Source organism: Dermacentor andersoni, chromosome 7, assembly GCF_023375885.2.
Source record: "Dermacentor andersoni chromosome 7, qqDerAnde1_hic_scaffold, whole genome shotgun sequence".
In the NCBI taxonomy this organism is placed as follows: Eukaryota; Metazoa; Arthropoda; class Arachnida; order Ixodida; family Ixodidae; genus Dermacentor; species Dermacentor andersoni.
The window spans coordinates 128,908,185-128,936,128 of NC_092820.1; the positions used below are offsets into that span (position 1 = coordinate 128,908,185).

General features: G+C 41.7%; 3 long non-coding RNA genes across 3 annotated transcripts in view; all 3 read right to left on the reverse strand.

Annotated features, from left to right (window-relative positions):
- The window catches only part of LOC129385622 (uncharacterized), a 48,912-nt gene that overhangs the window by 13,202 nt on the left and 7,766 nt on the right, over positions 1-27,944 (reverse strand). The gene's annotated exons all lie outside the window — the stretch shown is intronic.
- Positions 634-13,259, reverse strand: LOC129385620 (uncharacterized). Its single transcript, XR_008613091.2, has 2 exons — positions 12,929-13,259; positions 634-1,719 (listed from the first exon to the last, which is right to left on the reverse strand). It is a non-coding gene; the product is annotated as an uncharacterized lncRNA (long non-coding RNA).
- LOC129385621 (uncharacterized) lies at positions 18,998-26,392 on the reverse strand. The gene is made up of 3 exons (XR_008613093.2): positions 26,196-26,392; positions 21,179-21,263; positions 18,998-19,223 (listed from the first exon to the last, which is right to left on the reverse strand). It is a non-coding gene; the product is annotated as an uncharacterized lncRNA (long non-coding RNA).

Genomic DNA, 27,944 nt, shown 5'->3' on the forward strand with positions numbered 1-27,944 from the left:
AATTTTACGAGGTTGAAGGGAGTTCTTTTTGTGTGTGTGTTTAGTAGATTGTGTCTGACGAGTGCAAAAACCATGACAAAGCAATAAAATGTCTGGAAATTTATTGCAGTTCCGGAATCAAATGTGCCAGCATGATAGTACAATCAATGACTATTAGCATAATGAAAGTGAAATAATTCAATAAATTGGATACAAACAAGCAAACCAGTTTGACAGGAAATTCAAGCATATTGCAAGCTTCAGTACAGATGAAAATCCACAAGTGCAGCCAAGACTGAAATTCAGCGGCTCAAATCATCATGAGCTATTGGGCAGTCCTTGCATGCATTAGAACAGGCCACATTTGTTTTTTTCATGTAAAAAGCATGCTACAAAAAATGATGCAAAGGAGGCCAGACAGCACCAATGACCTAGAACATAATGAAAGTACCTTTGAATACCTATGCTATTTCTAATAGACATCTACGTACAACTTAATCTCTCATGTAACACACAGCTGCAAAGAAAAAGCAGAAGTGGTACCACCCACTCTGAATCAATTTCCTTAGCGTGCGGCACCTGAAATTCAAGCTTGCCAGCTAGAGAACATGACAAGTTCACAGCAAAATGGGCATAATGTGATAACAGTAGACAAACAGGTGATATCTCAGGCTGAAGTTAATTCAACAAGGGGACTAGTCGTCATCAGGGAAAGAAAATCCAAGCAGACAATTCCAGCTCACACTTACTTGCATACACAGATGTAGCATACACAGATGTCGCTACATAGGTTTGTGTTGTGATGCCCCATGACCTAAGTCAGCATCAAAGAGGTTCATTAAAGAGTGGCACATATGCAGTGGCACACACCCAGCGTACATACACAAGTTTGTGTCAAAAAAGTTCATTGGAGAGCTGCATCTACCCAGTGGCCCCAAGTGCTCGTAGTAGCCCCAGGGGCACATACTGAATTTCCACAAATATAAGGAGTTTTTTTTTTCAAAATTTCTGGCGTCAGAAGACGCCTCGCATTATATAACTGACATAGACACAAACAACAAGATCACTCATAGAAATTGGTGCCAGCAACCTGCCAAACTCCCATACTTCTACACACCTTGCTACCCCAACTAAACCCCCATGGTGAGCATTTAAACTTACCTTACCTTCTCTATGCACTCACTCATTTTGCTGGATATCCATGGAGTGGAGAAAAGTGAACTATATAAATACTGCCAAAGAAAACGGTTGTTACCCTAACGAAGAAGTCCACTTCTCAAAAAAATTTCTCCACCTGACATAACACTTGTTCGACCTCTGCTGATCACCTTCAGCTGAATATTGCATATCACACAAAGCAGCAATTCAACTATAATTTTTAGTTTTATAATGAAACAAAAATTTCTTAGGATGTGAAAGAAAATATGATACAGGAACCTTTAACAGTATCCATAAGTGTGAAATTTTTACACAGGCAAAGAGGCAAACACTTTGCCACCAGGGCACACATAAGGCGTCATTACATTTTCTCTGCAAAAAGCCTTAACACCCCAACGACAGGTGGTGTTGCATGAAGCCATGCATGCATTTCAAAAAATAGGCATTTTGTATTTTCTTCTTCCGCAAGATCAAGGCAGGCAGGCTGTGATGCTGTGCAAACAGTGGTGGCCTTCAAAAGGGAAGGAATCCACACAAAAAGCCATGGTACTGTTGAGATGGCAGTGCATGATAGGGAGCATTCTGGAAAACCAAACAAAATAGATTATGTACTATTGTATTGCAAACAGACACCACATGAATATTTAAACATAGCATCACCAATTATTCAACAGTGCTGGGCCATTCAATGCTACCACTCCAAGTGCATCTTGGCCACCTCAGATTTTAGGAAAAATTACAGCCCATTGTACAGTTGCAGACTGGATGAAGTGGAGAGTATGACGAAAGCCCGTCTGGTCGGGATGATGCATACTAAAAGGAAGAGGTCTAGACACCGACCAAAATGTTTAAAATAGTTTTTTACATTTTCAAATTCAAATAAATTCAAATAACTTCAAAAATTCAAATAAGTACTTTAAACCATTTTGGTCAGTGTCCAGACCTCTTCCTTTTAAGTCGCAGAATGCACAAACAGACTACTTCGCGAAAATTTCACATGGTGTGAGTATCGTTATCTTGTAGGCTAAGGTTGAAACATCACGGCACTGACAAAGCTACAAACAAGTGTTTCTACGAATGACCACAAGGCCTTCCAGAATGTTTCATTATGTGAGATAGACCATTAATGTTTTTTATCTGCAAAGAGTATCTTCTTATTCTGACTTAAGTATAATAGACCTTCGAGCAATTTCTGAAAAGTATTTTCATCCAGCTCGGGTGGTTTATAGGCGCAAATAACCAATTTAGGAACCCCCATTTTGTAGTGAAGAAAGCTTATATTAAAAAAACCTATAGCTGCAGTGATTAAAAGCTTCTGAAATTTTGAATCAACTCTTTATGTCTGCAGAAGCTCTTTAATTAGGTATTAGGACGCCTTGCAGCACTGAAAATGAAAGGAAATCATGACAACATATTACAAAACTAATAAAATGAATGTGTTCTTGATAATATATGTTGTTGTATTATACACAGATTATACAAAACACCAGCAGTAATGTGCATATCTTCAGAGTGCACACACAGTTCACCAACGTAATAATAAATACAGGTCAACATCATAAAGCAACACATAGGTACTGGCGTTTTTCTTTCACATTGGCCTAAAAACCAATCACATGAGCATTCAGCCATCATATAAGCAGCACCTGCTTGCATGAATTCAAGGAACTTTCAGATGTGCAAAATCATTTAGGAGCTTTTAAGCAATAGGCATGACACTACTATTATGATTAATTTGTTGCCTGTAAGTGGTAAATCAAGTGAACTGCTAGTTGTCCTTCCGGTGAAGGATATTGCAGAAAATGTGAGGACAAAAAGATTATAGTAGCTATTTGGAACTCATGAATGTTAAGAAGATAATATGCAATGTTACCATGCTGACACAGTCAGATAAAAGATGATACAAAGAAAATATTATATATAGATTACACAGACGCAAGCATTCTGCTTCTTTATTGCTGCAAAACTCTGTAGTTATAGAAGTGCTTCATCCCCTGAAAAATATTTTTAGCAATACATTCACTATGGAGTTCTATTGAGGATGCATCAGATTTGCATGCTACAAGTGGTTTGAGCTGTTCACAGACAGACATCTGGCTTGTAAACGCAAGAGCATGACGAAATACTGCAAGTGCTCCAGAAAAATGCTTGCATGGTAAGGGAAATGACAAAAACAAGAATGTGGATGAAAAGACCAAACTGCCCCAAAGTCTAATTTTAGCAATGTAAGGTTTTATGAAACATAATTACAGTTCTAAGACAAAACAAAATACCAACATGATATGCAGAGAATGGGTGCTGGACATCAAGCAACCTCACTAAACAATGATTACATACATAAAAACGACACATTCGCAGGAAATTTCACAATACACGACATATAAACTATGTGATTCATGATGCACCCATGTCATACATCATATTGTTCAAGTAACCAACTTCTTTATTCAAGACCCCTGTAGAAGGTTTGTTAATGCAGTCATTGGTTTCTTGGATGGAAAAGACCTAGTATACAAATCTGCACTTCCCTGCCTTATATTTGCAAACTGCATGTGTACAGTCACAGTTTGGCATGTTTTGCAATGTTTTGTGAGATATCCAGATGCTGTTACCACCTACATCTGTGCACAATGCTCCTGCAGCCTGCCATTACCACAAATCCTGGTCTATCCTACATAATACCCCAGTCACACGGGCACTTTCAAAGTCCTTTGAACCAAAGATTCTTTACTTCAAGGGAGAATGTGCACTGTCACACAGGCACAGCAAAGGAGCCCTACTGGAAGGTGGCTTTGAGTCAAAGGAGTGCGCGTTCGTCCTTTGAAACCTCAAGGGAATACTCCCAAGCCTAGAGGGCGTCTGACAGTAGAAAAAATAATCTAAAGATATGGAAGTTCAATTTTTACCTCTTCAGAACAAGCTTATAAGTACTGAATACTGTTACTAAAGTACTAAACACTTTCGGGACACCCGCAATCTCCATCATGAAAGCGCCGGTACAGCAACACCGGTACGGCCTGTCGTCAGCAGCAACCTCGACACAACACGGTTGCCATGTGCGATTTGGTTCTTTGGTTAGTGGCTGCTAGGCATCCCAGTCTCCTTGGCTTTTTTCTGCACATCTTTCCTTGTCACTTTTGTTTTTTAGTTTTTACAGCGTTTACGTGTACCTACCGCTACCTAGCCACAACGAACGAAACAAAGCAGCTGAAGCAAAGGCAACAATGAATAATCGACGCCAATGTGCGGTGTACGAAGCGGTACACATGGTGGCCATCATTACAATACATCTGTTTGTGATAAAGTAATGCCTTTACTACGTGTGCATTTTGTTTTGATGTTTCTATGTATTAGGAAAAATAAATGTTGCTGAAAAAAATGTGACAAATTTATTATAAGACGCATTGGGCTATATTTTTTTATTACTTTCAAGGTGATGGTAGCGCTAAGGATACATTGCGGTCTCTGTTAAAAGCTTCAACGGAGACTACCTGGAGACCATGTAGCACCGACATATATCCGTTGAACTAATGTCTTTGAAAGCTCAATGCTCCTTAACTTCAAAGGACCTTTGGCATGCTCGTGTGACGGGTATAACACTTGCTGCTGAAGGCATTAAAGGCACTCAAAGGTGCCTCAAAGACAGGCTGAGCATTCTGCGCAGGTTAGCGTGTCAGCAAGGCCTGAAACACTTGCAGGACATTGTAAAAGATGTCAATACATGGCAAAATACAACAGCACAACATACTCAGAAAATGTAAGGCTAAAATTCCACACTGATATATAAGGGCCTTCCCAGACAAACCGATAAATGCAATAGCACACCTTCAATTGAAATCTCGAATATAAAAATTGATTACTTGAAAAAGATGTACGGTACATGCAAAATAGAATGAGTGATGTATGTTATATGTCACGTATAGCCAAATTTTGCTGCAAATTTGAGCATTTCATGCATGCATATAATCGCACTCATGTACAAAAACAAGTTCATGTGTAGTGCTCATCCTGTGCATTTCATGTGTTTCATCTTATAGTGTAGTAACTATGTTTCCTAATGCCAGTAACCAACTCTCCCAGCTTTCAGCAATAGTATGCAAGATTATTTATTCTTAGGAGTATGATAGCAGGAAGAAACAAGGATAAAGACCTGTCAACAGGACTAGCATCAACTACAAGCTGATTTGGCTCCTGGATGGAAACGAGTATTAGTAATCCTAATCATTATCAATGTTTCAATGAGGGAGTGGGTGAACCCAGAACTTGCACAAATAACTACAGTAGCCACATGGCTGAACATATGAGCCGTGGGTGTTTCCCTATCTTCCAGCACATGAGGTTAGTTGCAGAGCCCCGAGAGGGAAGTGATTGTGGTTTTCCACATTAGCAAATAAAGATCGACATGTGTCGGAAAATAATCACCATCTCTCATCGAAAACATGTAATTGTTTATAGAGCATTTATCCTCAATTCATTACACAGATTGCGTTTGGTGACTAATTTGTTTGACTATTGTTCTTAGTGCCCCATACAAGATTAACCTTTTCCATGCCAATTTTATTTTCAGAAAACCACTGAAATTTCTAAAATATTTTTATTAGCTATTCTTTGTGAAGAGTTTTTATTACTGCAATATCAGCAGTTCGTTTAAAATTTTCTGCTGCCTTTTACTAGCTGTTTTTCATGTTTTTAGGTTGCAAACAGACAAGGACGCAGAAACTGTCTACATGAAGCATATTTTTTTAAAGAAAGTCAAGCGTGCTTTTGTTATCCTCCATGAAAAATGTTATTGCAGGAAGCAAGGTGGTTAACCGAGGGCCCCTATTTTTATTATTCATATCATAAGAAGCCAACAAACACTGACACCAAGGACAACATAGGGGAAATTACTTGAGCTTAATAAATGAAATAATGAAACGATAAATTAATGGAAATGAAAGTGGATGAAAAAACAACCTGCCACAGGTGGGGAACGATCCCACAACCTTCGCATTTCGCATGCGATGCTCTACCAATTGAGCACCGCGGCGCCGTTTACCGATCCACTTTCTTGGGCATTTATGTTTCCTTGTAGAACCCTGGGAGTGTTAGCCAGCGTTACCACTCACAGACCTTGGCGGCGGACATGGAACATCCTTTCTGCCGCAGGCGTCACGAGAACGTGATCTTTTTTTAATGAAGGCAACCGGTCAATAAACCCACACATGCTACCTGAAGGCATCAATGTTGCCTGATTCGAGACACTCGTTATGTAATAAATGAGAAGAAAGAGGGTTAACCGAGGGCCCAGTTTTTACTAGTAATATCATAAGAAGCCAACAAACACCAAGGACAACATAGGGGAAATTACTTGAGCTTAATAAATGAAATAACGAAACGATAAATTAATCGAAATGAAAGTGGATGAAAAAACAACTTGCCACAGGTGGAGAACGATCCCACAAGTTCACTTTCTTTTTTTGGGGTGGGGGCAAAAACTGAACACATAACTAATCACTGATCTATCATGCAAGTGGTGTTTGCCTATCTCAATAGTCTATATAGACAGAAAACTAGGCTCAGGTGTTTTTATCTCTAAAAGAAAAGACAAGCTTTTATACGGCAACCTATCAACTTGAAGCCCATGGTAGTAGTTCTCTTCTATGGCATCTAGCTGTTGAGCACGAGTCAAATAAAAATTAATGCAAATGTATTAGTGTTCCATGCTTTTAATGCATGGAAAAGGGACACTAAAGGAAATTAATGAGTTAAGTTAGATTAAAGGTTAGCCTTTTGTAATAACAAATTCATCATTTATACCAAGAACAGAGCTTTTATAAGCAAGAAAATTAGAGAACTGGAACATCAAAGGGCACCAACTAATATATTGAACCAAATTCTGTAGTTTTATTTGCCAAAACCACAATATGATTATGAGGCATGAAGTACGAGGGATTCTGGAATAATTTTGACCCCCTTGGTTACTCTACTGTGCATACAGTGCAAAACACACATGCATTTTTGCATTTCACACCTATCAAAATGCAGCTGCCACAGCTACAATTTGATTATCCACCATCAGGCTTGGCAGCGCAACACCAAACAGCCCAACTCAGAGCCCATGCTTGTCAGCAACCTTCTGCAGTGAGTGCATCACTTGGTGCTCATGAGGCAGTACTTCCAGCTGCTTCAGCTGCTTTAAAGTGTGCGCACTGCTGGCTTTTGCTGTTTTACAGCCCTTAAAGCCCAACCACAACAAAAGTTAGGGCTGCATAAAAAAATGATTCAAACAGTGTAAATACAAAACAGCATTCTAGCAATCTTGATACCGAGACTGAAATGAATGCCACAATTACCAGTAACTGGCAGTGAGGCATGACTCAGATTGCAGGGCACCTTAGTGTGGCCTACGAGATAAGGGACCACCTGCAGCTGCCTGCAGTGATAAAAACCTGAAGGCAATGTGGACTCTCGTCATAGCCACTAACCACCAGGTTCATGTGTCGTCTGCTAATACAGTATTAAAAGAATATCAAAAAGAAAATTAGATACCAGCCCCGCAGCTTTGCCAAGATTACTAGTAGTATTTACTACTAATTTATTACCAATATAGCCAAAGTGAAATTTCATTGCATTTGGAATTTAAGCTTTTGCAGTAGGGGTTTTGAGATGTGATAATCGCAATGCTCCTGTGCTTTGTGACATTACATCACTAGATATTTGACAACGCCGTGGTTCTAAGTGTTTTTACACACATCGATATCTTGATTCTTTTACAACCTAACTCTAATATGACACATGAGAATACGGTAGATAACATTTGAAATGTCTTTAATGGGCACGGAAAAGGACTAACCTTTACACATGAGACACGCATGGTGAAAGCATTGTAAGCAAGGCTCCCACGTGTCTTTAAATAATTTTTCACTTTGGTCGGTGTCAGTTCTGTTTTTTCCCTTGACTCTTCCTAACCGGACAAGACTTCGTCAGACTCAACTTCATTAACCCATTGACAATATGCTGCATATCTTAGGTAAACATTTGATGCTCACCCTAACGCATGTTTCCTGAAGTTACCAACTAAGAGCATGGAAAGGTTAGCTACTGTATGAACCAGCCTAAATCCATGTTAAGCCCACAATTGCCCAATGTGCCTTGAATAGGCTCTAAAAATGTGTATTAACACAAGGCGCAATAGATTTTGTGCTCACGTTGGCATGTTCATAACAGCTGGCCTCCCTCACTCTCATCATCGGAATCTCAGAATCCCTACTGCGAAAACTTCAGGAGTGGAAAGCAGCAAAGGTAACAGTGCGCAGTTTGAAGCAACCAGAGGCACTGCCTCATGAGCACAGCAGTTGCACTCACTGAAGAAGGTTAATGACAAATATGGGGCCCCATTCGTGCTGCTGGTTCCGAAGAAGCCATCTAAGCTTTTTCCCCACGCTTGAGTGTAAAAATACAGCTGCTTTTAACAAAAGGCATGCAACACCGTTCATGAATTGTGCCATTGGAATGGTTTACCAAATAACCTCTTACTTCTGGTAAGCTCTACACAAGCCAAATTGGACGCTGCACTGATGAAAGGGCAAGAGAACATTTGCAGAATATAAAAACAAAGTAAGACCAATGTAGGTGAGCATTGTAACACATGCACTTGTCATCCACAACTTGAAATATATTCTTGGCAGAAGTAGAAACACGAATTCACAACTGATATCAGAAGCTCTTTTAATATCAAAGAATGACTGTGTAATTATTCTTTTTTTTTTCTATTTCTCACAAGTATGTGTGTGAATGTTTTTTGCTTTCGGTTTACACAGGTTGCTACACCTCGATTTGTTTGACCCTGTTCCCTTCTTTGCAATCTTTCCTCCCTCCCCCTCTTTTATGAACTTCCAGAGAGATTATATGAATAGTTCCTGCTTTCTTAGAAAACATGGCACACACGCGGTGGATGTGGAACATCCTTTCTGCTGCAGGCATCACAAGTACGTGATCTTTTTGGGTGAAGGCAACTGGTCAATAAAGCCGCACATGCCAACTGAAGGCATCAATGTTGCCGGAATCGAGACCCTTGTTATGTAATGAACGAGAAGAAAGCAGGTTAACCGAGGGGCCGATTTTTATTAATCATAAGACGCCAACAAACAAAGGCACCAAGGACAACACAGGGAAAATTAACGGAACTGAAAGTGGATGAAGAAACAACTTCCCGCAGGTGGGGAACGATTCCACATCTACGCATTACGTGTGTGATGCTCTACCGATCGAGCTAACACAGCACCGTCTTCCCATCTATTTTCTGGGGTATTTATGTTACTACTAGAACTAACCCTGGGATTGTTAGCCAGTGCCACCACTCACAAACCTTGGCGATATGTAGAGCATCCTTTCTGTCGCAGGCATCACGAGTATGTGATCTTTTTGGGTGAAGGCAACTGGTCAATAAACCCACACGTAGTACCTGAAGGCACCAATGTTGCCAGATTCGAGACCCTCGTTATGTAATGAACGAGAAGGGGGTTAACCAAGGGGCCAGATTTTTTACTGCTGGTGTAGTACACACTTTCCTGCGTTTAGGGTGATGCCAGCTTCTTGCAGGTGCTGAAGTACTTTGTGCAGTCGTGCATCATGCTCTGTCTTCGTGCGGCCAAACACTATTATGTCGTCTTGCAGACATGCTTGGCCGTCCAGGCCTTCTAGCAGTCTTAGCATTTCCCAGTGGAAAAATTCAGTTGCTGTGGAAATTCTGAAGGACAATCAGAGGAACTTAAAATGGCCAAGTGGCGTCAGGAAAGTGTTGTACCTCTGGGACTCGGGTAACCAGTAACCAATATCCGGCTATAGCATCAAGTTTGCTAAACCAGGCAGCTCCGGTGAGTTTGTCCAGGCAATCATTGATGGTGGGCACTAAGACTCATTCTCACAGAATGTTCTATTTTAACCCTCCAAAGTCACTGCAGATTTGAAGCTCGCCTCCTTTATTTTTAGCCACTACCATAGGTGCATGCCACTCTGTGGTTTCTTCGACCTTTATGATGACACCCAGGCTCTCCGTTCTCTCCAACTCACATTTGGACACTCGGCAACATGGGCAGAGGTACTCGCCCCGAGTACATAATAGCACACCGCTTGGCATCAGGGAGTAGCGATATATTGTAATCGGTCCTGAGAAGGTAGGCCCAGGTCTGTAGCCAGGTAGAGGTAGTGGCATAAAATGTTGGCTGGGTCGCTGACCTTGCCTTTTGACTCCGCTACTTCTAGGAGACTTGGTTGGACATTGAAGGATTTGATTGCGGGGGGACGTCAAAAAGTGCGTCATGCAGCTTGTCTATTACATAAATTTGTTCTTGACACAACCAGCCATTTCAGCACACGGTAGCAGTCTAACCGTTGCTTTTTTTGGTCCTGCCGGGTCCGAGCAGCTGTTCTTTTGCTTGCTTCAGGTTTCCCGTGACTTGTTCGTCGTAGAGGCTTGTTGGCATGGCAGTCACGTCTGCACCAGTGTCTACCTTGAAGCCATTGACCATCACATTGATTTTTCATGGCCCAGGATCCTGTTGGTCAGTTAATTGTCCAAGTAAACCTCTTCCAAAACAGCTTGGTATGTGCATTTTGTTCTGCTTTTTGGAAGCGGAAAAGCATATGGCAGCTGTGTTCCTTTTTACTGCAGGCACTGCATGTTTTGCCATTCGCCGTGCACATAGTGTGTGATGGTGAACCATAGGTGTCTTGTTGAGCCATACCACTTGCATGTCAGCGCAGTTTGGTCACGCTGGTTTTTACGAGAATTATTTGACTTTCCTTTGCTCTTCGAGAAGCTGTGCATGGTGTCTACAGCTTCAAGTGATTGTAGCTGTGGCCGTAGGTCCTTTTGCTGCTGTTTGATTGTTGCCGCCATGTTGTGAGCAGCGTTGACAGCGGCTTCCAGAGTAAGCTCAGCATTAAGTTGCAGCTTCTCACTTACCTACGTGTCTGTGGGACCGACCACGAGTCTATCACAGATCAGTTCCTCTTTCAGGGCGCTGTACTCAGAGGCTTCAGCGAGCCTGAAGAGTTCGGTGATGAACATATCGGCTGTCTCATGCACGTCTTGCTTCTGGCTGTTGAACTTTGCACACTCGTATATCATGTTCATCCGTGTCAGGAAATTTTTTATGAACAGTTGCATTACTGTATTGTAGTCGAGTTTCTCAGCATCACAGAGCCTGAGCAAGGCTAGGACGTCTTTGGCTTCACGACCCATGGCATAAATGAGTGTGTTCACCTGCGTCTCGTCGTCGTCTTTAGTCTGGAGATAGCTCTATAGCCCTCCCTTCTCGTGAGCCACCGTTTCTACTCCTCGGGCTGCCGAAAATCAAGTTTTTCCGGCAGTTTGACGACGAACGAGTTTAGTGGAGCTGCGTGCTGGGCTGTGGACACTGTAGGTGAAGCCATGGGTAGCAAAGTGTCGTATTCACCGCAGTGCGCTGTGATGTAGCCTTCTACTTGCGTGGTGCATTTCTCACAGCGTTGTCGAGTATCCCACCGTTGCCTCCATGTCATGGTCGGGTGACGAGCATACGTGAATGACAAAACGTAAGTGTTAACTGGAACTGTTAACTAGGTTGTGTATGCAAAACAAGCACGGCTACATGCTGGCTCGGCTTACACGGTCTGGTCCGCTCTCCCAGAGGCGTTGTTCCGCATCTTACATGACCGTGTACACAGCGCCATCTCGTTGCGGTAGCTCGCATGACACGGTGCACCAGTGTAACTCAATGGACAGCAACTTCAAAAAAAGTATATTTCGGAAGGCTGCCCAAGTTTAAACAACTCTCAGTTACCGTTAAGGCGATTTGCCCTCTTATTAACATGCACATTTACGCCACTAGACCATAACCTCATTGCTACATTATAGCACAGTTTTGTTCCGAATTAAAACACTGATATAACACAGCGGAAAAGTTACGAATAAGTGCCATAAATACGAAGAATATTAGAAGGGCATACACTATCATTCTTGCTAACTGCTCATTTGTTGAAATTCTGGCAGTCTTCTGAATTATAATCTTTAAACGTGCTGCCCATTGAGTTATGATAATGCATTGCGGTGAAATTTGATAGATGGCCGCAGAGCCAATTCAACATTTCAGTTTCAACCACAGCTAGTTACCCCTATGCTTTTCTTGGCTTCATTGCCTGCTGGCTTTATATGGTCGTGATTTTAAAAAAATGAAGCCCGTTTTCCTTCTCATTCATTCATGCGAGGGTTTGAAACCTCACAGCTTTGATGCCTTTAGGTAGCATGCATGGGTTTATTAGCCACATGCCTGCTCTCTTCAGTTCAGGTGTTACGCGACACCATCGTGCAAAAAAAGATGTTCTACATCTGCCCACCATGGCTCTAAATGGCGCTGGCTAACACTCCCAGGGCATAAATACCATAAGTACCCAAGTTAGCACAATTGGTAGTGCATCGCGTGTGTACTGCAAAGGTTGTGGGTTCAGTCACCACCACAGACAAGGTCCTTTCGTCTGCTTTCATGACTTTCAATATTTTCTACATTTCAATTTCAACCACAGCTAATTACACCAACGCTTTTCTTGGCTTAATTGCCTGCGACCTTTATATAATCAGCAAAAATAAGGTTACAAGAAAATTAAAATAAATAAGTGGAGGACAGGGTCATCGGTGTTCAAAGAAGCACCTTCCTTTTTGTATCGTTAACCAACATGTGCGCCCAATAGGTAACTCCTCTACCTGCACATCGAATGACAATGCAAGAGATGCAGCTGGAACCCACAGTCAAATATATGTACAGCATACCAATGCATCTCTCCTCCGAAGGTAGTGAAGAGCACAGGTGCCTGTAGAGTTGCGTGCCACGGTTCCTCTTGCCAACCCATGGAAAGGAGCATAAGTGATGCTGTAGAGCTTGCTCCTTCAAGCAGTGTTCAGGTATCCATTCATAATCCTGCATGTAGTGTCCAATGTATTGTAGATATCAAGACAGCTTCAGTCCTGCAGCAAATAAAGTGATCAGTTCTAACCAAAATGTTGAGATGTAGACACTTTGGCAGGCGGATGTTAAATGTTGAAGTTTCTGGGATGCCAGTGATAATTTCATTAAACATTATATGGGCCACTCATACAGGGATGGAAGCAGTCAAAGAAGCTTTGGAGCAGCTCTGGGAGGTGGCAAATTTGACACACTGGAGCATGAATTGCCCGTTTTCGAGCAGTAAATACATATTTACATGAGTAGCTTGATAGAGGTCAATGAGTGAAATACAGGTATATGAAGAAAAGGTGTTCCTTATTTTACTTTACAGAGCACTATTTGATTATGGCAGATCAGTTCTGTGGAAGCCTGCAAGGCAAGTAAAATTCATGACAGGAAAAATTTTCACCCACCCTACTTTAGCATGAAGCTACGAAGGAGACCTGTACAGGTTTCTCGGAAACCACCATTAAATTACATACTGGATATGACAACTAACTGTGGCCAAGAAAAAAATTACTGAGTGCTTTCCGTGAACATCACCCACTATGTTGATAGGTTTATGTTTGTGCTACTAAAGTTTTTTTTTTTCCATTGTGAACAAGCAATTAATATGTACTTGTAATGAATGTTTATTTCCTTACATATCCAATATGGTGCCAATGCAAAGGTTGTGGAATACGCCGAGAAATGACCGATAACAGCGTTACAACGACCTAGTTCATGTGTGGTCTTTTTTTTTTTCCGACAAAAAAAACAAACAAACAAGCGAATTTTTCTTTAGAAATTCACGTGACAATGCGCTCCGCATCAGTAATATAAGTGGTCTCAGACAGAAACAGTGTCATCAGTGCACTGCATATATTATGAATGTGCAAACCTGGGGCACACTCTTGTAAAGGTTCGCAAAGCGAACTGTTACCAAGATCGCGCTACTTCGCATTTGGTAGGGACTGTACTTGCACGCCAAAAACTGCTGACATGTCGAGAAAAAACTGCAGCTGCTCTTTCCCAGTGCCCCTATTTGACAAAGTTTTTGTAAAGATTGATGCAATAGTGCGCAGAAGCATTGTCATGGTAAGGGCAGTTTATTTTCACCTTTTATTTATTTCACGGGCTTTCATTCTCGTGCCTTCACAAATCCTAGGCTGTCTTAAATGCTGTTACCGGCCATTTGTAACCATCATACAAAGCTTTTCACTGACATCTCATCGATTAGGTAAATCAAGACACTCATCAGATACAGTGAACACCATTCGAGTAGTGCACTCTGGTAATTTTTCATTCTTGGCAACCTGCAGTTGAGATAGCAGAATATTGCAGAATAAATGTGAAGTGACGTAGTGGTCATTGCATATTTGCGAGTATTTTATATCTGTTTAGACACACTGGTTGGAAAAAAGACATGAACGGGCATGTTAATTGCACTTGAGCTATGGTATACAAGTTTCCCTTGTTGTGCAAGGGCGTCTACATTAGACAGACGGGAAGGGGTATCAATGATTCATAATAAGGTTAGTTACAGCGCAACCTAAGACAAGGACAACAGAAGGTACAAAATGACGACACGGCGCTGTTTTGTACCTTCTGTTGTCCTTGTCTTAGGTTGCGCTGTAACAAACCTTAGTATGAATCCCAACCAACTGGCCCAACTAGCCGTTCTGATGCAGTATCAACGATTGCTTGGGCGAGCATAGTTACAACCTTCATAAAAGTTAACCAAGTAGGCCCCTTGCGATGCATTGCAAGACTTGTGGATGCAAACTAGTTTTTTTAAAGAATGTGTCATCATAGGATGCAGTAACATTCAACTGATGCGCGAGATTACTGATCAGGCTAATTCCATTGCCAAATACGTTAGGGTGTGCGTGAGTACACCCTCCTTATCTTTATCAGGCAAGGAACTTTACTTTCTAAGTTGGTCGGCACGTTTTCAGTGAACTGCAGCCGTCTGCTTCTTGTAAGGTTGTTGTTTCAGTTGTTTTTCTCATGTGTGCTATGAGCGGCGCATATAATGTGCAGTAGGGTCGTGGAATCAGACCAGTTAGAAGTTAGTGCTCATCCTGTCACCTGTACTTTTTCTTCCATACTCAAACTGAGTTATGCTAAAGCAAGATAAGAATCCATTCAGTCAGTTTGTGCCTTCGAACCAGTTCACCTCCACAGTGCACAATGATGCTATTATAAAGGGACATTGAAAATATTGTTTATTTTCTTTGAATAAATAAAGTTTAGTATGAAGTTTCACACTGCATTTTGCAAGTTTTAATTACCCTAGTATAAATTTGTATTCTAGAATGTGAAGGATGAAAACAAGCATTTCCAACCTTACACATTTCCAATGACATCTAATCACTACAACTTAGAGGAAAGGCGCTACGATCTCAAACAGTCGCAACTTCTATCCGCGGTTGTTGTATATAAAGGCATTACGCACTGAGAGAATATGGTCAAATCTTAAAGCTAAAGCTACGGTAAAGGCTTGTACCAACACGCTTAAACAAGGGAGAACATTTCAAAACACATAGTGCGGAGGTAAAAAAAATAGATCATGGAGTTTTACTTGCCAAAACTACAATCTGATTATGAGGCACGCCATAGTGGGGGGACTCCGAAATAATTTTGACCACCTGAGGTTCTTTAACGTGCACCTAAATCAAAGTACACGGGTGTTTCTGCATTCTGCCCCCATCAAAATGCGGCCGCCGTGGCCGGGAATCGATCCCACGACCTCGTGCTTAGCAGCCCAACACCATAACCCCTAAGCAACCACGGTGGGTACAGTGCACAGCTGTGAAAATTTTTCCTATACCAGAAATAAGTTTTTGGCCAGGGGCTCAAGAACCGGGGGAATCGCGCCCTGTCTGGCGCTGTTCACAGTGCCACCTCAGCCAACTGGCACATTTGCACGCGAGAACGAGAGCACCAAGTCCGGCCATGACTGGTAAACCCATATGACGATACATTACCAAAATATACAGTAACTAAAACAAAAGGACGCGTACAAACGAGATCTGTCCTTTTTATTCAACTGACATATAATCTTCGCGCCTTCTCCCCCTTGTACGATATAGAGGTTACACAGTTCTGCTTATTCTATCGTCTTACATCATGCATGCGCACTGAGCACATCAATACGTTCTGGATATCGCAGAAGCCGTTGTTCACGGCGTGAGACTCACGATAGCGAAGTCAAATGCGATCCTTCTAGAAATAAAGAAATTGTTTGCCTGCGACAAACTTTGCAAACAAGAAATAAAATACGAGCTTACCAAAATGCTTCGTCCAGGTTGGTGGCGGCACGCAGTTCGTTGGCGTTCACCGTTGCGCATTACGCTGTGTTGTTAATCACGCCGCCCTCGCTTGTAGGCGCGAGAAGAGCATCAAAGTATTATTCTTTTCTGTCAAATACTGCTGCTTCGTAAGTACAAATAGAAAATTTTGAGTTGTCAAGCCTACCCCAGCATACTGGCACATAACAGCTTCCCGCGCTCAAATCTCGCTGTGGATTCGAATTCGCGCTGCGTGCATTTCGATGAGCTGTGGGGCGCCACCTAGAAGAGTTTGAATATGGACAAAACAAAACAAAGTTCTAACATATGTCCGTCTAGATTATTTTATATTTATTTATTTAAGATATAAGGCACATGCTGTTTAGAAAATACTCACGGCAAACAATGTTTCAGTTTAGTTTCTTTGGCCCCTCGGCCCCTCCGATTTATGTCCATTGTCAGCTGGCCTGCGGCCTTTAAACGATATTCCTTACATATTGTGGCTCAATGTCGAGGACATTAAACCTGGTTGAATGGGGTTTAAATGTAGGGACAATATTTCGTTTTGTAGAGTATTGCTGCTGGGGATAAAGCGAGAAATATAGGCTGCTTCTCGTCGGCAAAAGGAGCCGGACGAGCAAGCCACGAAATGCAAGAAAACGAACGGCTTGCATGATTACTAGTACAGTCTCGCTTGGTTGACCAGTGAGAAACAGCATAATTAACAACCTAACAAATACAATGGACAGCCGCCAAATCGTTGGTCAATTAGACATGTTAATGATGAGTCAGAGTGGTTGTTATTTCGTGTTTGTCCGTTTGTAAACGTGTTGTGCAAAGCTTCGTTTATTCGATGTTGTGCCCCATTTCCACCAGAAAAAGAAAGAAAGAAAAGCGGCGTGTTTCTGTTGACGCGGCACGCGCAAGTGAAACGGATTTACGGGCAAGCCGCGCGTGTCACATTCACACATATATCGCTCAATAAAGCATTCCGGCGGTATCGATCGACATACCGGCCGCACCACTGGTGGTAACGGCTATAGTGGTACCGGTGGTAATAAGGGGAGCCGAAAGGACTTAGAACCTCAGGGCACTACAAGAATATATTTCATGGTTTCACACCTGCTTACTGCAAAAGTGTACAAAGTACATGCATGGTATAGCATGCACTGTACTCGTAATGCAAAAATAAACGAATTAAAATTAATTTGTAAACTAAGAAACCAAGGTGAACCTTCAATAATTCACGAACAGGTAGGTTCACACTCAACTGACTCATGAAACAGTATGCTAGCTGTGCCAAGAATCTTAATTAGTCGAGCAATTAAGGGTGGTGACTGTCATGTGCAATGCCTTGGGGAAATGCATGCAGAAGTAGGACAATAGCTGTTGCTCTGTCTTTGCTCATGCCCTATCAACTGATTAATCACTTATTTATTTATTTATTTTTATTTTCACATACTGTAGTCCAATTGGGCTATCGCAGGAGTGGGTTTGTACATTGCATATAACAAAATATTTTTCTGCACAAGTCAACTTCAATGCCTTAAAAAACATGATAACTTCAATATAAAAGATACAATCAGTATAATAAACGCAGCATGAATCAAGTAAATACAATGATTTTTCTAATTTACCTAGTTTCACCTGGGAGTAAGTTCCATTTTTCAATTGTATGAGGAAAGCTATACTTAAACACGTTAGTATGCAGTTGAAATGGAGCAAGGTTAAGTTTGTGGCTATTCCTAGTAGGTTTCAAATTATCAGGAGACAGATAGTTGTTCTTTAATGAGTAGTGTGGGGTGTTATTTGAATTATGCAACAATTTAAGGCATTCATAATCACGCCGCTTGGACAGAGGTAGTAAACCGATTTGTTGTTTATTTAAGTTCATTATTCCAAAAAATTGGAGAGTTGGAATTTCCCCTCACAAGGCACTATTGGCAATAAAATCACCTACAGTGCTTGTCGAATGGGTGCCGCAGTGCTACAGTTGACCTGCAAAGACGGGGCCGAACCCCTGCTTAGAAAATGGAAGAGAGGCCGAACTCTCTCGAGCCCTGGCTAACTTTGAGCACTGACTGTGTTGAGTGGTATACTATATATTGTACTACCACACAGTACAATGATGTATATTAATGATTAATACAGTAATATTATGTATATAATAATAATAATAATAATAATAATAATAATAATAATAATAATAATAATAATAATAATGATTCAGATCTGCTACCATATCTGCATCTCCTTCCTTCATGCTACAGAAAATGTCTATGGAATTCTTGCTGTCAAATCAATAAATATATACTTCAGAGCATTGTTGCGTTGTTGTGACATCACTGGAAACATCACTTCACAACATTAAATCTTTATCGGTCAAACCTGTGCTCAGAAAAACATGTGGCACTCAAAGCACAACAACCCAGCGGCGAGCGTGGTGTGTCAAGCGCGTCACATGACTCGTCAAAGGTCGTAACATAATTGCTGGTGCTATATATATATATATATATATATATATATATATATATATATATACATACCTTCCGCAAAGTACAACACTATTTGCATCTCACGTTGACTGATATCTTTCAATTGTTAGTAGGTGAAATGCAATCCACAGAAAAAGGATAAACAATTGTATGCATATCTATCAGTATAATCATGGAGTATCAGGCTGGGCATCAACCAAATTGATTCTTAATATCTGTAACTGTGGCGAGGAAAGCATATGTCGCCTTGAAGAAGACAAGTCCACTTGTTGAAACGTTGGCTCCTGCTTTCATCTTGTTCTCGGTTTGCTCATCGTCTTGAATTTCCATTTCCTGCCTTCCCCATGTTTTCCCTGGGTTTGTATACATGGTATTTTAACACGCAGCCTAAAAGATTGCAGATTCTTCTCCTATATGCATAGTTGGTATATAATTGTGAATCAGCAACACACTAAAAAAACGTTTTCTTCTAGCATAACACTGAAGCATACAAAGTTGAAAATTTACTGTGCCTACCTGGGCGTCATTTCACATATTTAAGAGGTGAATCATTTTCCTTTGTGTACATGTGCATTGGGCTAGCTCCCAGATCAAACTATATGCCATCAATCTGCACAGTTGGCACAGTAGGAATTCACAAGACAAATTTTAGCAGAGTGCACCTTGTTTACACTTTTCTGCATTTCTGTATGCAAGATATAACACTACAATTTCCGCTGAAGATACTGTGCTTGTTATGCAGGCCATGTTTTGAAGCTAATGGATGGCACCTGTATAATCATGTAAGACTTTTGTGAATATATAGGCACAGCAGCACCTTCTGTTATTTTGTATGTATATTTCTGACCAGCAACACAACCAAGCAGAGGTATATTGTGCTGTAGGCAAAACATGTGGCCACTTAGATTTGGCAGCTCTAGATGGGCACATCGCATCTAGTCGTTCCTCACCCCACTTTAACATTTACATTTCACCAATGGCAAAGGACAATGTTGGATTCCGTAAAATATCCAATTTCAAATGCACTATGGATGACTGACTTTTGAAAGAACAATGAAGTGATGCCTGGAAACCTGTGTACCAACTTTCTTCCCATATTAGTTACTATAATGCCTTACAATGTGTCTTAAAATTCTTCACATGGTGCACCTAAATTTGGTGCTAGAGTGGAGAGGAGTGCAGTAGTTTGACTTTACCTAGGGTAGCAAAATGCCTCACAACACTGCTACATCAAAGTAGCAGTGTTGCAGCGCTCAACGGTGCCCTTAAAGACATCAGTTGCGCCCATCACATAACAGGGGCAGGGGGAGTACAAACATAAATGAGATTACAAAGAAATAGTTACAACAAATAATAGGACAAAGTACAGAACAAAGGTATGCTAACATTGTTTAGGTATTAAGAAACAGAATGTAAGAAATCATAAGAATTGCAAAACAAAAGTTATGCACACAGCAAAATAAAATGTTGAAAATATGCATGCACACATAAACTACGGTATTAATACAGGTATTTATTAGTAACTCACAAAAACAACTAAACAAGAATGTAATAAAAAAGGCAACTAATTAACAGTGCGTAGCACGTCGTAAAATTTTAATGTCAGATTCTGTGGCAATATCAGAGGGAAAACAGTTCCCTTCAGTGATTGTGCAGGGTATAAAGGAGCATGCATATTGTAACGTGCGAGATGGTGTACGCTTAAATATGAGGTGGTGATCCCGGCATGAAAATACGACAGGTGGTGACTGAAAGAAATCATTGTGAAGAGAAGTACGATTATAAAGTTTGTCAAGCAGGCAAAGACGCACTGATTTGTGGCGAAGGGATAGTGCTTGTAAATCAGTACGTGCTTTTAATGATGACACGGAAGTGTAAGATGAATAGTCGGAAAATATGAAGGTGAGCAGCCCAGTTTTGAACAAATGCAATCTCGTCAACAATGTTTACCTGCCAGAGTGCTATATTAGCGATGCGTATTCAAGCTTTGTGTGGATTAGTGTAGTGTAAGCAAGTTTATGTATGTTGACAAAAGCATGCTTTAGGTTTAATTTGATGATGCCAAGAGAGTGGTGAGCTGCTGCAAAGATGGAGTAAATGTGGTGGTTTCATGCTAAGTCGTAATGTAAATGAAAACCTGTGCTGGTAGTTGAATGTTAAACTGGGATCTTCGAAATAGTCGATGACTTGTGAATTAATAATGTGTTCCATAAGTTTGCGAATTGTACTGGTTAATAATATTCATAGGTAGTTAAAGGGTGATAAACACTCGCTGGATTTGTAGAATGGGATGACTTTAGCCACTCACCAGTCTTAAGAATGAACCCAGGGGGTATGTTGCGACACTAGCTGGGACACATTCTTGAGCAGCTTGTTATTAAATTTGCTGTGACCTGTTGTAGATGAAGTTTTTAATCTGTTTAGTAAGGTAAAAATGCCCGACCCACTAATAACAATTTCAGACATGTCAGATTGCATGGGGAAGTCAGGGCATGCAGTGATGTCTTCACATTTGGACACTCAACAAAACATGTCATTTAGTAACTGCACACACTATAACTCAGGAACTACATCACCACCAGAATTAGGATTATGTCAGGCTGTGAATAGGGGTTTATTACGTGCCATAATCACTGTTATTCATAATAAATCATAGCTGTAAACCTGTTGACGTGTGGATTTTAGTAGCATCTGGCATTCTTTGTCACATAATATGTATCTTTGCCATGTCTTGGCTTTTTTTTTTATTTGCCATTCTATAGAGCGCTTCATTTTATTTATGAGGTGCTGCAGGCGTTTATTGAATGTTTTGTTGCATCTAATGCTGAGAAAAAGGACGAACATTTTGATAAGATTTGCAAAGGTGGCTCTAAACATAACCAGTTCTCTTCAATAGCTCGACTGTGTCTGCAAAGGTGGCTAATTAACGATTATGCCGAGTAATGTTGGCCCTATTGTAGCACCTAATGTGTTTAGTAGTGTTTTCTTTTTTGTTAAAGAGAAGTTAAGCAGACCTACTATAACTGCATGATCAGACAGCCCGTCCAGGTGAGTAATGCCGGAACAGATTAGAGGATCGCTGGTCGAGATGAGGAGGAGGAGGAATAAACATTTATTTTTGAAACAGTATCCCGGGTTAAGCCCCAGTTCTACTCTAGGTGGGAGGTCTCCTCATTCCAGGAATCCTCTGGCCTTCGCTGCCTCCTTGGCCCTGGCGACGAGGTGTCATTGTTGCTCCAGGCCCTCGGAGACGAGCTTGGCCTCTCACGTTTCAATGAGGTCTTCGCTTTCTTGTCTGGCGTTATATTCTTTCGGTGAAGGCGATGCGTCTGTATCTAGATGCCATGGACACTCGAGGATCAGGTGCGCCAAGGTGTATGGTAAGCCGCACATTGGGCAGCGGTATCCTTGTAGCATTGGGCATAGTCTGTGCATGAGTATTTCCTTGTAGCATTTGGTATAGTCTGTGCATGAGTATTCCGTGGGTGTAAGTGTTACTCTGTAGTCTTCTGAGTATGGTACTTTCTTCTTCGGTGAGCTTTGGGTGAGGTGGTGGGTGCAGCCTGCGTTCCAGCCTGTGATATTGAAGGATCGCTGAGTAGGTGATGGGTACGGTCTCTGCCCCTGCTGACGCAGACCGGCATCTTGAGAGTAGGAAGGGTTGTCCCGGCAGGTGTGGCCTCGGGCCACGGCGTGTGCTGATTCGTTCCCCTCCAGCCCGTCATGCCCAGGAACCCAGGTCACGCAGGTGTAGCGGATCGAAGCGCTGTCGTGCTTCAATATCTTTAGTGCTTCTGTCGACACTAGACCCTTAGCATAGTTCCTGACAGCTGCTTCAGAATCGGAAAGAACTACAGCTGCGTCTGCACGTGGTAGTTGCTAGGGCGATCGCCGTCTCTTCTGCAGTCTCAGAGTTTTGCGCACGGACTGTGGCAGATGCTAGCTCTCTGCCCTTAGAATCTGTGACGTTCAGGGCGTAAGCATTTCTTTGCGGGTATTTGACTGTGTCGGTGTATCTGGCATCCGGACCTTGCCTGTGTCTTTGCCGTAGGGCATCCACTTGGGCTTGTCTTCTTTCCTTGTGGTACAATTGGTGCTATGCACAGGGATTTGCAGATGTTTGGAGGAATTCTTTCTTTTCAGTCCGTGGTGGCCTATAAAAGTTTCACTGTAGCTCAGCCGTTGCAGCACTGATCTCCTGGTGGGCATGAGCTTAAGTCATTCTAACTGACTGGCTTTACAAGCTTCGGCTAATTCTTGCCAGGTGTTGTGTATGCCCGTCTTGAGAAGTCTCGTAGTCAAAGCCGTAGATGGTAGGCCCAGGGCAGTTTTGATGGCTTTGCATATTTGAATGTTAATTTTTTTCTACCTCTGATGAGATCTAGAATATTGGCCAGTGTACATGATGAACAGGTTGGGAGAGTAATGAGTTGAGGTAACATGAAGTGTAGACAGGAATGAAGGAAAATATGCCATTGAGCGTGAGCAGCTGTGACAGATTCTGTTGTCCAGTTAATAATGGAGAAATTAAAATTGCCATAAATGATCACAGTAGAATGCCAAAATAGCATATGCACTTCATTTAGAATGTTTTGAAACTCGCTTGAAAATGCACAATTTACATCCGGAGGGCAGTAGTATGCACTTATGAGAACATTCTGCTTGAGCATTGAAGTGAAATGAAAATGTGCTCTAGGAATGAACGAATGCCAGTTGGAACTGCAAGAATTTATTTTTTTAAAGCTATGAGCATGCCACCTTCTATGCAGTTGCATCATTCACAACAAAAAGTGTTGCATGCAGATGTGAAAAGAAAAATTTTATAGGAGATGGTATCGTTTAGCCACGTCTTGATTAGTACAAGAAGAGATGTCACGCATGAATCAATAAGTGATGAAAGTGACATATATTTTGACATCAAACTTCAACCTCTAGTGCATAAGAATGACAGGTTTGTAGACGTGTTATGGGTGTGTGGTTGCATAAACTGTCAGTTTCCACACTTGCATAAGATGAAGGTTTGGCTTGTCATTCTTAAAGCATGCTGAGACAGACGCACTGCACAGTTTATTTCCGAGTCCCAAACGTATGTGTCGTTGTTGACCAAGAGCTTGTTAAAAACCAAGCAAGCTTAGTGTGAGCTGTCTCATACTGACTACAAATTTTAAAAAATTAATAAGAAAATAAATATATCTGTCATCCTGATTGCTGATTTGCTGTTCCTAAGTGATGTAGTAGTGTGAAAGTGACATATTTTATTTGTACATATTGTACTCAACCCACTGCAACAGTAAAAAAAAAGGAAAGAAAGGAAGGAAAATGTAATTTTGTGAAATTATACAGATGGAGCATCCTTCTTTTTTTATGCTGAAGTAAACAATCAATATATGCACATGTGAATACGATATATGTGCATGCACTAGAATAACTTTCACCAGTCATATTATGTCAGCAAGACAGCAAGGTGGGCGAATTGGTTAGGATTTATCTTAGTTTTGGTAACAGCTAGCGCAAAGGTACGATGAGTAGAAAACGTTATTAAATACACGAGCAGGGCTGTTAATGGTTTGTGAACACTTTTCTGTAACGCTATGTGTTATATCCGCGTCCACAGCGACCAGGCCGGCATGGATAAGCGTAGTTTATGATTGAGCTCTTCCTTGTCATTTGACGCGCTGATAACCACGACTTATTACAATACGGCAGTTTCTTAACGTTTGCTAATCCGGCTTGGGCAAAGCTCCCGTCGTTGTGTGCCACCTCACGTCCGCCGTACGCGGTGCCGGCCGGGCAATAATAGATTGACTTTTGGATGGTAGTACGCTCGCTGCGTGAGGGCACCCCGCAGGTGAAGGGCATGTTGGAAAATAGCCCATTCTTACGACGCGGGGTTCGGTATGTGACCTGTGATTAGCCCGAGGGTTCAGATTAACTGCGTAGCTGTTGCACGGCCCTATGCTTCGCGCTGCCCGATTGTAGACGGTGGACATTGTAACATATTTTAATTTCGCTTGCGTTTCGCTCGCGCAAGAACTTTCCACGACTCGCTGACTTCCCGTCTGTTGCCAATGAATGTTCCCCGGCCAGACGCTCCTAGGTCCAAGCCCGGCCCGGGCCCGAGTCAGCAATTGCTTGGCCGCCCCGAGCATCCTTGGACCGAGTTTGGCATATGCGGCCGACAACGCTTTCTGTCTGGCCAGCGCTAGTAGTAAAATCGTGTTTTGTCAACAATTAAGTTAGCGTGTTGACGGTACGTGAAACGTCGATCGCTTCCGTATCACAGCTCTGTTGGTATTAGCCTCTTTTTCTTATTGTGTTACACAATAGGTGCGATTGCGATCACTTTATTCCGACGGTTATGCTATGTTATGATAGAGCAGGCAGGCCGGATCGAGGTGCCGTACTCGCTAGGGCCTTTCCTTGCCGTGCTGCGCGTACACTATCACCGATAGGTCGTTTATATGGACGGTAGGTAATAATAATAACGATAACCCCGAGAAAGGAATCCATTGACATACTGGCCCTGGAGATAGGTTCATGTTTGCCGAATCGCACCGTATGTATGTATGTATGACTCGGTCGAATTGGCACGTACAGTTGAGAGGCTCTCATGAGATATGCTCGCCGACGACATGCCGATGAAGTGCTGTTTAGTATTTTTCTCGCACACAACTATGTAAACGAACTTCCTATTAGCGTGTATACGAATGATGAGGGCGGCATATAGGTACAGTACCGTACATATTCGCCTGAAGAGGAACATTACAAATGTGCACATGGTATTCACATTTTATTAATTTAATGATGATATATGTGGGCTGTGTGGACCTTTAGGGTGTAGTGTAATATGCAATGTAGGAATGAAGTATTAAGAACACAACAACAAAATTTCTTGTCATACGACCAACTGAGTAAAATCTGCTTTTCAAGTGAACAAACATACCCCACAGGAATGCCACTTGTAGCTTTTTCAACTGAGCTACCACATTTTTAGTCACATATGCAGCTAGGGTATGCAATCCAATTTTAGAACATGGCTTAATTAGCAAAAAGCTTTCATAATCTCGAATACAGTTAATGCATTAGAGGTGCAGCCTTAGTTACTGTACACATTGCATAATCTGCACACTGCAGAGCATTAATTTGCATAATTTGTTTTGTACTTTCTTCTGCATGTGGCTGCAAGCCTTTGTTTTCAAGAGTGCGCCTAGGAAAAAAAGTGTTTGTGTTTCGTTTGGATGATGCACTTCGGTGGCCAAGAGAAGAAACATGCAAATTATAATATTTTTTTATTAAGATAGCTGCATTGGACCAGCAGGACCTACCTTTCATACCATGATTAGGGCAAGACAGATGGCACCTGACAAAATCCAGAAAATGTATCATCCACTCTGAGTAATTGGTGAGCAAGCTTCAATACCATGAGGGGCCAGTGAGCCTTGGCTTTGGTATGACAGGAACAGTCTTGAAAATACCAAAACATATGTGCATAAGGGACAGGAGTTGCCTCTGTCTGAAACCCACTGATGACTCCATTATAGACGTAAGCAGCAGTGCTTGTGCCATGCTCTGCTGCTTAATTTCAGAGAGACTAAGAGATGAATGAAAGGCATAGATAGAAACATTGAGAGGAGCATTATTTATGTTCTTTTGCAATATCATGCTGCAATTACCACAAATTATAAACACTGCAATAGTTGTCTCTAGCTTGCTCATTTTAATAATCGTTCCATTCACAGTCTCAACTCAACAGCATAACACAACATATTAACTTATTGCGCTAAAGTCTGAGAGTGTGTTGGTTACATATACTACATTTGGTTACATTTACGTATACTGGATGAGTGAGGGGCATATGAACACACTTAGTGCTGCTTTCCAACTGAGATTATTCAATCCATTGAGCAACCTGACTTTAAACTTTTGCAGGTGACTGTTCAAGTCAATGCACATACATTTACCCACATCTACTGTTTGTTCTATATTGATTTCTCTTTTACAAGTAATCACTGTGGATTATAAGGGATATTACAATTAAACATTGAAGGCCATAATTATGAAAATAATATGGCCTTTGAAAACAAAAAGCATAGACAGGCCATCAAAATGACAGCAAAAATAAAGAATAAATTAATTGTTTGTTTAAAAAGAAGCCTAATAAGCTTATTAAATCACCCATGACATGCCTCTTAATTGGCTCTTGAAAGTTGAGCTCCAAGACTGGCATGCTGTGTATGTCACTGACAGTAAGCACCAGACTAGCAATACCAGAGTAACAGGGGAATCACCCATTGCAATCACCTCTGAAAATTTAGTCAATGGAGTTAGAGAGCTCTTCTAAATCACCTTTCTAGCAGCGGAGTAACACTGTACCATTTTGGAACAATACATTTGTGCTTCTCTGACATGACCCAAATACCTCAAATGGATCCCAGTACATATGGGAGAAGTAACCATGAATGGCCCTCCCAACCTCAATGAGAAGGCCGACCGAGCCGCGCGAGAACTAATCCACCGCGTCTCGGACAGTGACGGCACAACACCCCGCAACCCCCGGGGAAAGGGGAAGGACAGCGGGGAGGCAACGACAACGAAGTAGCGATACGAGACAACAGGCATAGACTGGTCACGTACCACGACATACTGACACACTATACGAAACGAGGAGAAACATACCCACAACCCCGCAAACAACTCGACAGGTTTCAAGAAACAGATTGGAGGAGGTTGCAAACCAGAATATTCCGAAACCCAGTACATTTAGACAGAGTAAATTCAACACAATACCCAGACGCGAGCTGCAAGCTCTGCAAGCACGAACCTGCATACAATGCACAGATCTCATGGAAGTGCACACAGATCAGATCTATATATCTAGAGGACAAGATAGAACAGGACCTTCTCGAGGAGCGATAGCTAAGCGCTCTGACTAGCTCGGAACTACACGACCAACTATGGGCTATCCAGTGGGCCCGGGCAGCAGTGGAAAGGCTATGCCTCACCGCACATAATGCCCGGGTGGCCTGAGCCTGGGCTGGAAACCTTGCAGATCCTTTTCTCATTAAAGTTATTTC